Here is a 13,299-nt window from a genome sequence, read left to right on the forward strand (position 1 = left end):
GGGTACCAATTGGGAGTGTGACGTGAACAATGATCCATTCCCCTTTGTTCTAGATACGAATTTATGGATACACACATCTTGAAATGAAAATGTAGAATTGTTATACTTGCTGTTGGACTATGGTCATGACCTTAGCTGGTGTAAATAAACATAGCTCCATAATATTGGAATCATAGTCACAGAGTTTAAGGCCACAAGGGATTACCAAAAAGAAAAGGAGTACTTGTGGCACCTTAGAGACTAACAAATTTATTAGAGCATAAGCTTTCGTGAGCTACAGCTCACTTCATTGGATGCATTTCTCACGTAAGCTTATGCTCTAATAAATTTGTTAGTCTCTAAGGTGCCACAAGTACTCCTTTTCTTTTTGCGAATACAGACTAACACGGCTGCTACTCTGAAACAAGGGATTACCAGATCATCTTGTCTGACCTCCTGCCTATTACGGGCCACCTACACCACCTGGCATCTGTACACTAAACTCAACAACTAAAATTCTCCCATTAAGTTGTTCCTTGGCATCTTATTCAACACTTGTAAATAAATACATTTCTAGCCTTTATGGTTGTGAAGATACATTCTGGTCACATTTGGAAAGTTAACATGATACAGTGCCATCTTCTGGAGTTTGTAGTTGGGCAGCTCCAGGTCTGGTCAGTTTCACAGCTGATGTACAAAGCTGGATGGGGAGTGGTGGAACTGTGAAGAATCATGCCAGTTTCATACTAATGCTGCTGCTGGAGAAAGTTAACATAAGCAACAAAAGTTGTTCGCTAGGGAGGAGGATCCAGAAAACAGACTAATAGGTTAAATAGCAAAGACCTGTCCCCAGTGCAGTTAGGAGGCTCTGAATTTGAGGGCGGGAAACAAAAAGCTCCATCAATTAAGGGATCGTAGATCAAAATTATAACTCATCTATATGCTAATACAAAAGATAGAGCTCCCAAGTAGGTTGAGGGATGGCACCATAAAAGAAATCCCAGCAGCCAGTGGCTGGAGATGAGAGAATTGGATTCTTTACCAGGAGAACCTGGACTTTCTTGGTGGAGCCTGCTCCCTGGCTTTCCTATCTACCTGTGCCTAATAGGATTAGTCCTCTGGCTAGTAGATGTCTGGTAAATTTCTCAAGCTCTGTCTAAGCAGAATTCAGTTTTGACCGTTCCCTGCTGTTTTTTGTAAATATTTCTGCAAATTAAAGGTTGTTCATATGAATTGTTTACAGAAAGCAAACCCTGGCCCTGTATCTGACATGCATTTCATCACAAAATGAAATTTGCTTTGGGCAGTAATTGAAAAAGTTTACAAAGATTATGTTATGTGATATAGGTGACCAATCACATACTTTGCCCATAAGGAATTGCAAATATAGACCGTCCCAACGGAATACTTGCAGGAAAAGAAATAATGGCGGCAAACAGTTTGCAATCAGTCCACAAGATGAGATTTGTTTGCACAAAGCATTTCTATAGCTAAGAAAAGTGAATAAATTAATATAAGTCACATTCTGATTGCAGAAAATTTACAAACAGGAAAAAAAAGCTTAAAATTTGCCACATAAACTGCTTGTTGCAAGTTACTTGGCCAGCTATTTTTATAAAGATTGCAAAAAATACAGCATTTAGAACACCACTCCTCCCTTCCTTCCTAAAACATGCAAGCAGAACAGGAGTTGAAATGCTGGCTGGCTGAAGATACAAGACTATTTCTCAGAATCCAGGGTTCACAGGAATTTGTATATGAAAAGGAAAGAAGTTTTGGGAAACCAATTGTTGTTAGCTGAAGAAAATCCTTGTTTAAAAATTTTATTACTTACTAAAAACAGTCACATGATGAGTCATTACATTTCTATTGTTTACCACTTCAAAAGGTCAACAGAACTGGGGCCTGGGACATTTTAAACAATTAGATTTCATATCCAAAACTAGTTTTCTGTCTTCTTTCTCAGAGTTAAATCATACCCTTCTTGGACTTATAATTCCACCTCTTTTGGTAGAAGTTTACTTTAAAAAAAACCCCTGTTACATTTAAGTAACTCATGGCCATACTAGAGAGATTTCAAAATATTTTTGATATATTCAGGATATATGTAATAATGTATACAATGTTCACCAATATTGACTTTTGTTTCATCTGCTTGTTTTAGGAGGCTTGTTTGCTAGTAGAAAGACAATGTAACTGTTTTGACTATATTCTCACTCTTCCCCCACTTCCCTCCTCCAATTTAATTGTAAAGGGGAGGAAAGTAGCACAAATTCCTGCTAAATCAAGGTGGCATGCATGGAATTTTCAGAATCACGTGTGCATGGCCTGATAAGCCAATATGTCCAATAGAGGCATCTAATATATTTTTCAGCAATTATTTTTCAGAGTAAAAGGGGAAATCTTTTGGAAGATGTGGTGATGGGAAGAGGAAAAAAATGAAACCTTCTTATTGGCATTGAGTAACCATCTGTGATTTGATATGCTTAGTTCCTGAACTGGAGGTGACAAGAACAGCTGTGAAAGAAAAGAGGAAAATTGGGTTTAAGACAGACTGTCAAGAATAGGGCTAAGAAATATGTAAAAATATCCACCAACATTCTGTGGCATAATAAGCAATGAAAGTTATTTTTTCAGCTACAGTGGCAAAGGACAAGGGATCTACTTTGCTGGAAACATAGTGGCTCAGTACATTACATGCAATTCAGATTAATCTGTTGAATTTGACTTCAATCCATCTTCCCTCTGTATTTTTGGATTGGAAGAGTGCAGACACTGATTCAGCAAACTTGTATACAACGCTTGTATACGTGTGCTTCTTTTAAGCATGTACTTAAGTCTGATTTAAGTCAATGGAACAGAAGAACATGCATAAAAGCTAATCACATGCTTAAGTGCTTTGCTGAATCATCATCATACTTACTTTAAGATATTTATTGGAGGAAAAATGTTTACTCAGTTCTTTTTACTGGATGGTAAAGGGAGAGTGATTGCTAAAAAACAGTTTCTTGCTAATATCTAAGAACAAAAGGTGAGTTTCTTCGAGGAAAGCCAGGGAACATTTAGCTCTTTCAAATGAATTAATGGGGATGTATTCAATGAAAAGAAAAGGAAAATCAGACACACTAAATATATCCATATGAGCAAATTACTAACAACTACAACTTAAAAATTGACAAAGATATGTAGCTTAATCAAATTACACCCTTAATAAGATATGGACAATTTTTGTTAGGATAAGTAAATTACAAAATAAGAAAAAATAGTACAGACAACGTATGCTTGTTTATGAGACTACGTATTGTGGTATAAGTCTCTCAATCCTGCAAATGGTTAAGCATGTGTATATGCAATGGGACTTGAAGTTAGCAGTTAACAGGACTCTTCATATGCGTAAAGTTACACACATAGAATGATAGAAATATAGAACTGGAAGGGAGCTTGATAGGTCATCTAATCCAGTCCCCTGCACTGAGACAGGATTAAATATTATCTAGACCATCTCTGACAGGTGTTTGTCTAACCTGTTCTTAAGAAAACCTTCAGTGACAGAGATTCCACAACCTCCCTTGGTAATTTATTCCAATACTTAACTACATTAACAGTTAGGAGGTTTTTCCTGATGTCTAACCTAAATCTCCCTTGCTGCAATTTAAGCCCATTTCTTCTTTCCTGTCCTCAGTGGATCTGGAGAACTATTTATCACACTCCTTATCAGTAAAAGTACCTTCTACATACTTGAAGACTATTACCATGTCCCCCCCACTCCAAGACTTCTCTTCTCCAGACTAAATTAAACCAGTTTTTCCAATCTTTCCTCATAGGTTATGTTTTCTAGACCTTTAATCATTTTTGTTGCTCTCCTCTGGACTTTCTCCAGTTTGTTCACATCTTTCCCAAAGTGTGGTAATCAGGACTGGACACAGTACTCCAGTTGAGGCCTTATCAATTCTGAGTGAAGTCAAATAATTACTTCTCATTTCTTGCTTACAACACTCCTACTAATACATCCCAGAATGATGATAGCTTTTTTTGTAACAGTATTACATTGTTGATTCATATTTACTTTGTGATCCACTATATCCCCCAAATCGTTTTCTGCAGTACTCCTTTCCAGGCAGTCATTTCCCATTTTGTATGTGTGCAATTGATTATTCCTTCCAAAGTGTAATATTTTGCATTTGTCCTTATTGAATTTCATCCTTTTTACTTCAGACCATTTCTCCAATTTGTCAAGACCATATTGAATCCTAACCCTGTCCTCCAAAGGGCTTGTAACCCCACCCAGCTTGGTATCATCCACAAACTTTATAAGTGTACCCTTTCTGACATTCAAATAATTTATGAAGATATTGAATAGAATCAGACCCAGGACAGATCCCTGTGGGACCCCAATTGAAATGCCCTTCCAGCTTGACAGTGAACCATACTCTCGGAGTATGGTTCTCCAACCAGTTGTGCACTCACCTTATAGTAAGTTAATCTAGGCTATATTTCCCTAATTTTCTTATCAGAAGGTAAGTGAGACAGTATCAAAAGCCTTACTAGAGTCAAGATATGACATCTACTGCTTTCCCGCCATCCACAGGCTTGTTACCCTGTCAAAGAAGGATATTAGGTTGGTTTGACATGATTTGTTCTTAACAAATCCATGTTGACCGTTAGTTATCACCTTATTGTCTTCTAGGTGCTCACAAATTGATTGTTTGATTATTTGCTCTATTGTCTTTCAGGGTGTTGAAGGTAAACTGACCAGTTTGTAATTCCCTGGGTTGTCCTTATTCCCCTTTTAATAGATAAGTACTATATTTGCCCTTTTTCAGTCCTCTTGGATCTCTCCCGTACTACACATGAGTTCTCAAAATTAATTTCTCAGAGATTTCTTCTTCCGTTCCCTAAGTATTCTAGGATGTATTGCATCTGGCCCTGCAGACTTGGATCTTGTCTTCACTATCGGGGAGATTGATGCTGCTGCAATCAATGCAGCAAGTATCAATTTAGCACAGCGGTCACCAATCAGTTGAGTGCGATCGACTGGTCAATGCTGGAGACTGTCCCAGCTGATCGCGATCTCCGGCAGTGTAGTGGGGCTGCCACTAAGGCAGGCTCCCTGCCTGCCCCGGCCCCAGGGGATGGGGGGCAGAGGTCTCCACACCCTGCTCTTGCCGACAGGCACAACCCATACAGCTCCCATTGGCCAGAAATGGGTAACTGGCCAATGGGAGCTGCAGGGGTTGTGCCTGCACAGAGGGGCAGTGCACAAAGCCACATGCTCCCCTCCAGAGGCCGCATGGGTGTGTTGGCCCTTTCTGGGAGCAGCGTGGGGCCAGGACTGCCCAAGGTAAATGCCACCCCCTTCAATGGGCAGGTTCTGAATGGCTTTGCAACATTAAGACCAAAAGTATCATGAGTACAACAGGCCCAGCTATGCTGGACCAGCATTTCTCTTCCACCACCCAACCTGCAGCCTCTTGGAGCCAGCCCCCCATATCCTTTCCTGTACCCCATACCCTCTCCTGTAGCCTGTACCCCCTGCTCCAGCCCTGACCCCCCCCTCCCAGAGCCAGCACCTCACACCCCCTCCGGCATTCCAACACTCTGCCCCATCCTGGAGCCCCCTCCCTGCCTCCAAACTCCATCCCAGAGCCCACATCCCCACCTGCACCCCAACCCCTTGCCCCAGCCCAGTAAAAGTGAATGAGGGTGTGGGAGAGCGAGTGACGGGGTCGGGGAAATGGAGTGAACAGGGTGGGGCTTCATGAAAGGAGCAGGGCCTCAGGGAAGGGGCAGGGGTTGGGGTGCAGGTGGGGATGGATTGTCCTTGAATTCAAAATGTGATCTTGGGCATAAAAAGGTTGGAGACTACTGATTTAGTGGGTCTAGTGAAGACCCGCTAAATCAATGGCCGAGCGCTCTCCTGTCGACCCTGGTACTTCAGCTCTCTGATAAAAGTAAGGTAAGTTGACCGGAGAGCGTCTCCCATCAATGAAGAGTGGCGAAGACTACGTCAACTCCAGCTACCTTATTCACATTGCTGGAGTAGCGTAACAAAGATGTCTAACTTGTCAAAGTTGTTTTTAACTTGTTCTTTTTGCTAGTTTAGCCTCAGATCTTACCCCATTTACACTGACATTCATTATGTTGGTCGTCCGATCACTGCTAGCCTTTTTGGTAAAAACTGAAATGAAAAAAGGTATTTAAAACTTTGGCTATTGCTGCATTTTCTGCTATTGTCTTTCTCTGCTCATTGAGCAATGGCCTACCTGGTCCTTGGTCTTCCTCTTGCTTCTAATATATTTGTAAAATATTTTGTTACCCTTTATGTCCCTAGGTAGTTTAATCTCATTTTTGTTCCTTTCTAATTTTGTTCCTACATGCTTGTGTTGTTTTTTAAAAATCATCCTTTGTAGTTCGACCTAGTTTCCACTTTTTGTGCGACTCTTTTTTGAGATTCAGGTCACTGAAGATCTCCTGGTTAAGTTCAGGTGGTCTTTTACTATACTTCCAATCTTTCCTATGAATTGGGATGATTAAATGTTTGCAGGAGTGGGGCCCACATTAGCTGTTAACATTTATGTGAAACAGAGTGGAAAAAATGGCTGCCAATTATCTGACAAAAATCATCACAAAATGTGAACTAGCAGGGATATATTTATAAAAGAAAAAAAAAGTTCAAGTAAGACTTTAATTTTCATGAACTGAATCTATGAAATCTACAAAAGACATTTTCACAGCATTACACTCTATAATTCCATGAACTGCTGTTTATTATTCAGTAAAATCACATTCTTTGAAAAATGTTAAGGGTTCATCATTAATTAACTCAAATTATCTTCCCTTCACTTTCCCTAGAAATAGGTTGGAAGAAGCTTCTATTCTGACTGTTTAGAATTTATCTGCATTTATATATTGCTTTCCAGGGTCTATAGTTCTTTCATCCCAGTAAATAATACTTCTGATGAGTGGCAACAGTGTCATGGATTATATGTAAGAAAACTCCTAGAATTGATCTCTGTGGATGTAGAATATATAAGAAAGGGCACTTCTTTCAAATACTATTGGAATTAGCGCTAGTTGAATACCACCAAAAACAAAGCAAGAAGCTTTAATTTACTGTAATTTGAACATTTATTTAAATTGAAATACTCTTGTGTGAATTTGCTTTGCCCATGTTTATGCCCCTTTTGGATACACTTTCCATGAAAAGTTCAGAGGCTGTATTTTAACAGCATGAATGCCAGGGGAAGTGAACTTAAACTTGTATGCTGATGTATTCATGCTGGAATTGGTGCTCCATATCCTCAACCCCAGCTCCATCCCCCTTGGCTATGCTGGCAGTACAAAAAGGACAGAGAGTTGCCCTAATATGTATGGCAACTGGGGATTTCACTGTATTATTAGATGGCATAACACTGGTGTAGCTGGTTGTACATCACAAGTCCTGGTCCCACTAGTGTAAGAGACATGGCAAGGATATTCCAGAGATGGGAGGGGATAGAAGGAGATGAGGCAGAATGTGCTGCTCTCCTGAAACCTTGACCCATCAGTCCTGGGGCTTCTCTAACTTGTGCCAGGGACCAAACTTTTCTCCTGCTATCCTCAATCACCTATGCCTCTCTTTCCTCAGATGCATTAAGGGGAGCTCTGGCACACCTGAAGATCTAGGTAAGTATATTTTTATGGTATGGGACACAGTAGGTCAGCAGGGTTCCTAAAACTCCTTGGCAGAGTTTTGGCAAAGAGGCAATTAAGTATCCAGAAAATATCCAGGAATGTACCTTTGAAATTAAGGCCATGTACATTATACCCAGACACACACACGGCTCAAATGTGAGGAGGAGGAAATTCAATGGAAACTCTTCACCCAGCCAATTAGCCTACTTTTTCTAATAATGGCAGTGTGGGCCAGAAATGAAGGGTATACAATTCTCTAAAATTTCCTAATCTCCTGCTCTCCTTGAGCTAATCTTTGACTCTCCTGCTACTTCTGCTCTTCACAATATATCTTGCTGAGAAGTTTGAAGCCCCAGTGGCTTCTTCAAACTCTTGTCCTGATTATAAGTTAGCTTCAATCAGGGAACAGAAACATTATGTGACCGATTACAAGTAATCAACACAGATTGAGAGTATCAAATATTTACAGTAAACTGTTCATGATCAATCCACAGAGTAAAAATACTAGCAAAAAAATGTCTTGAGTGAATTCAAATAGGTTAAATTTAACTTGTTGAATCAGGGCCATGTGCATATATGTAAGCACATTGGCTTAGGTCCTCAGAGGTATTTAGGCTCCTCGTTTATATTGAAATCAATGGAAGTTGGGAGCCTAAATACTTCTGAGGATTGAGGCCATAGGCACTACTTATGTGATCAAGTTATGCATGGTCCTAAGTACCTTGGTGAACTGGGGCTGTAATGAATAAATCTGAGCAAGTCCTACCTGCTTGCAGATATCCAACAAGTATTAAAAACAGGCCAGTTGTTCTGAGTAAATCTGCAGCAAATAAACTACTCAATTTTAACAGGAACATTTTGAGGGTTATTTTAAAAATTGTAGATGCTGCCTAAAACAATAGGGAAATATGTTAGCATTAAATTACAATGTTTAAGTGCATTCTTCAAGCTCTCTCTTCTTAGTTTTATTATTCTCTCTAATTAGTATTTAGTGTGGAGCCTAGAAAGCAATAATTCTTTATTGTTGCTCCTCCACAATTTTCCAACTCTAGCTTTGTTGTTTACTCTTGATCATCAGCCATGTGTTGCAGCAATTGTAGAGGAAAATACAGTCCCTTCCCCCAGGAATTTGGGGTCTAAAAGCCAATGGCAGTTGAGGGCATTTAGCAATTTGCAGTGCCAATCTTTAGGAGGTATCAAATGCATCCAGAGACTTTGCGGTTTTTAAGACGGGGCCCAGAGCAAAAACAGAGCAGACGCAAAATGGTCTGAACCAAATATTTAGCTGGTGTCAATCGATTTACACCACCTGAGGATCTGGCCCTAGATGATTGAGAGAACCATCCCATATTATTATTATTAATTATTTGTATTAACTGTAGCACCAAAGAGTCCCAGTCAAGGATCAGGGCCCTGTTGTGGTAGGTGCTGTACAAACACAAAGGCACAGCTCCTGCCCCCAAGAGCTAGTAGTATGTGCTACAGAAGTGTTTTTTTTAAGTAGGGGAATAGCAGCTTTTCCACAGGTGATGAAGTTACTATTAAAAGACACATAGAGAAGGCCAAATTAAGCCTTTATGCAACTCCCTTAGACTTCCCTGGAACAATACTGGGGTTAAATTTTGCCCAGAGACTCTAAAGAAGTATTCAAAAATAAATTTGTCAAAAAGAGTATCCTCTTTATCTGAGTGACTTCCAGTTCTGTCAAGCAAGACATTCATGAACCCAACACATAGTTTTCTGGATAAATCACAGGAAAGGGAATCAGGAGATCTTGGTTCTATCCCTGTGACAAGTCACATCATGTTTCTGTGCCTCAGTCTACCCACCTGTAGAATGGAGATAAAGATATCTTAGAAAGCTGTTGTGAAGCTAAATTCAATTATATCTGAAAAACACTTTGAGATTTGTGGATGGAAGGTTCTACAGAAGTGTGGAGTATTTCTAGTAAAGGTTTTATTTCCTATTCCCTGGCCATTGAGTAATTAGAACTGAGGAAATATCTATTGGTAACCTTTAAGTTTTCATAGGCCTGCTTAAAAGGCATCATCAACAGTAAGGTACCCAATATTGGCAACTCCTAATTTATTAAAATTTTGCAATATTTGGCATTTTTCTTGAAGCCCCAGCTCCTGTAATCAGATGACTACATGAGAATCTCAGCTTTAATTAAAAAAGCAAGTTTCTGGCCCTCATGGTTGCAGAGCAAAGTGGGACAATGCTAACCATAGAGACTCAAAAACCAGAAGGCAAATAAAAGGAGCCCCCAAAATCTCATAATTTGGGGGGAGGGCCTCACAATCCTGGCCATGCTTTGGAAATTTAACTGTAGTTTGTTTTAATAAGGGAATAATCTGCCTCTAGATTTTATGTATTCTGCATTACCTTTTTTGCTGAACCCTATGTCAGTATTATTTTAAAGCAATTTAAAAGGGGAGAAAGTGACATTGTAGCTCTGATAAAGTACATACGGTTGTCAAGTAAGAGCAATCAGCATCCTTGCATTAACTCTACAATCAATTTGCTCTGGAGGAGTCAGACAGGTTAAAGAATGACAATACTCTAAAAGGTACTTTAGGACTCAGAAATCATTTTAAGATGGAGCTACATGAAATCAGTCTTTTCTTTCAGATCAAGATGAGAGGCAGGTGGGAGGAGATTCCAAGAATTAGAAACTGCAAAATAAAAGCTGGCACAGAAATAGCTGAATTGAACTAGCCCTAAAAGACAAGTAATAACTTCGCAACTTGGCATATTAGAAACTTTCACTTGAAATAAACAAGAGGTTTAGTGTAGCAGTGTGGTAGCTTGATGCTGGGCAATTAATGCCCTTATCTGTCCAGGCCATCAAGACAAAAAGTTCCTTTATATTATATAAAGAGGCTTCAGAGACTATTTGGTCTGCTCGACCAATGGTTCTCAGTCTTTTCCTTAGTGAGACCCCTTTTTCCATAAGAGAATCCCCCTCTCATCTAGCTGGATCCTGAGGACCCACTCCTTCTATTTAACAATATGAGAAGAAAAGGCTGGACATGACACCCAGGTAGAGTATCCCATCTCTCTTTGAACACGTACCTTTCCTTTTTTAAATACCAACAGACTTTAAAAAGATAAGAATGCCCCCCTTATTAAGCTCATTAACCACCACCGTTTAGCATACATCTCATTATTCTGCCTGTGCTTTTGATTTGTTCACAAAGAAATGTAGGTGTGGGGGACACTAAGCATCATGGCTAACTGCTAGGCACCTTGAAAATCACTGGGATTCACAAAGCCCGAGTTAGGTGCGTAGGCTCCCTATACAATGAATGGGGAGAGAGAGGTGTCCTCGGAATGGGATTCACAAAAAAACAGTGGGCTAGGTAGCTGCCTAAACTAGCCAGTGGGAGATGCCAGGGTGAGGGGTGTGTTTCAAGCTCCAGCACTCTTAGGGAGTTCAGATCTTAAGTCCAGGCTGGAAAGAGGCACTTCCCTCTGCTTGGGACTCTCAGTTGCAAACCCTCTCTTGGCTTTAGGCACTTATGCTGTTTTCCCACCCCCCATAGTGTTTCACCCAGTGGCTAAGTACCCACCTGGGATGTGGGAGACAGCTGCTTCAGATCTTCTCTGCACCTGAGAGGAAGAACAGATTTGAACAGGGATCTGCCACCTCTCCAGTAAGTGCCTGAGCCACTGGGCCATGAGATATTCTGATGCAAGGCTCCCTCAGTCTCTCCTGTTGAAGCTAATGTCTAAATACCTCAATCACTTTTGAATAAGGGACCTTAGGCTCCTAAATCACGTAGGTGTTTTCTGAAAATTTTACCCTCAGTCACCAAGGGCTTGCTCCCACATTCATCCGAGTTATAAGACCACATTCTGTTCTCCATTTCACAGGTATAAATCAAAAAAAAAAAGCCACCGTTGACTTCCCCAGGAATAACTCTGAACAGAGTAGTCTTCATAGTGCAACTGAGAGCAGAATAGCTTATGGTCTTCATTTAGGAGCAGGACCAGGTCCTGGTCCTAAGCCAAACTTCTAATCAAAGAGAGCAACATGTAAATAATACTGAAAAACTCAGCTGCACAGGATAAAATTCTCTTTTGAAAACTGAGAACAAGTGAGTCTTAATCAAAGATAGCAAATGGTGTTAAACAATGGAATTTAAAGTGTCCTATTTGATCCAATAAAGTCTTGTGACCTTGTTAAGGAACCGTATTAAAACTTGGTTTAAACATGGTTTCTGATCTAACTGTTTCTAATGCAGCCTGAGTAGGGATGATTTCCTGAATCAGGACCATAGGGCACAAGATAGGCCCTCTTTCATTTTGTGTATTTTAAAAAAAATACTAAATAATCGTATGATCCAAAATAAAAGAATGGAACAAGGTGTTACTGCTAATATTTCAAAATTAAGCATTTTGCATGGGAAAAGTAATCATGAATTTTCATGGATTTCCTGAAAAGTTTAGGAATGAATATAAAACATCAGGCCCACATATTCAAGAATATTTTGCAGATATGTTAGTTCTTGCTGAGCAAGTCTGCCAAAAGCATAAATTGGTGGCTTTGCAAAGAACTGCCTTTAACATGGATTCAGCAGGTTAATTCTTCTTTTGAAAACAGTTTCCCTGTTTTTAAATGTCCTTTTCTCAGGTTTGTTCCTGGCTTTTGCACTCTGTCAGTTGGGAAATATGACAGGACATTCAACAAAGAGGTAATTTCTTGGTCCTTATGACCTAAGCATGCCAAGCTTTCCCACAGAGAAACAAATTGGATGACTATTTTAGGATAATTGGGTTACTTGATACCTTTTAAGTTATTGGCAATCAGAGCTGTGAAAAGCTCTTTTTCTCCCCACTGCTTATCATAGAAGATGTGTGTTTTTAGGGGCTTTTTGTTGTTGTTCATTTCAAGCAGATAACAAGATGACCAAAGAAACCAACAAAGCAGGTTTGTGAGCAGGTTAACCTGTGTACATTATAAACTGGATGTGTCCAACTAAAAGTTGGAGTCATACTGCTTTTCTCAATCCCAGCCCTTCATTTACATAGTGTTTCTTTAAGCCCCAATCCTGCTAAGAGATATGTACAAGCAACACCCTACACTTGTTCACATATAAACTAGGGCTGTCAAGCAATTAAAATAAATCACAATCGCACTGTTAAACAATAGAATACTGTTTAAATATTTTGGGATGAATTTCTACATTTTCAAATGTTAGTTGCAACACAGAATACAAAGTGTACAGTGCTCACTTTCTATTTTTGATTAGAAGTATTTACCCTGTAAAAAATACAAAAGAAATAGTATTTCTCAATTCACCAAATACAAGTACTGTAGTGAAATCTCTATCATGAAAGTTGAATTTACAAATGTAGAATTATATACAAAACTACATTCAAAAATAAAACAATGTAAAATTTTAGAGCCAACAAGTCCATTCAGTCCTATTTCTTGTTCAATCACTCAAACAAATTTGTTTACATTAACAGGAGATAATGCTACCCCTTCTTGTTTATAATGTCATCTGAAAGTGAGAACCAAGCATTCACATGACACTGTTGTAGCCAGCATTGTAAGATATTTACGTGCCAGATGTGCTAAAGATTCATATCTCCCTTCATACTTCAACCACCATTCCAGGGCAGGGAACATGCATCCAT

At 39.5% G+C, this 13,299-nt stretch overlaps 1 protein-coding gene across 5 annotated transcripts in view; it reads left to right on the plus strand.

Annotated features, from left to right (window-relative positions):
* LMNTD1 (lamin tail domain containing 1) overlaps positions 1-13,299 on the plus strand; it is a 297,660-nt gene that overhangs the window by 2,111 nt on the left and 282,250 nt on the right. The gene's annotated exons all lie outside the window — the stretch shown is intronic.

Source organism: Dermochelys coriacea, chromosome 1 (assembly GCF_009764565.3).
Source record: "Dermochelys coriacea isolate rDerCor1 chromosome 1, rDerCor1.pri.v4, whole genome shotgun sequence".
Lineage (NCBI taxonomy): Eukaryota > Metazoa > Chordata > Testudines > Dermochelyidae > Dermochelys > Dermochelys coriacea.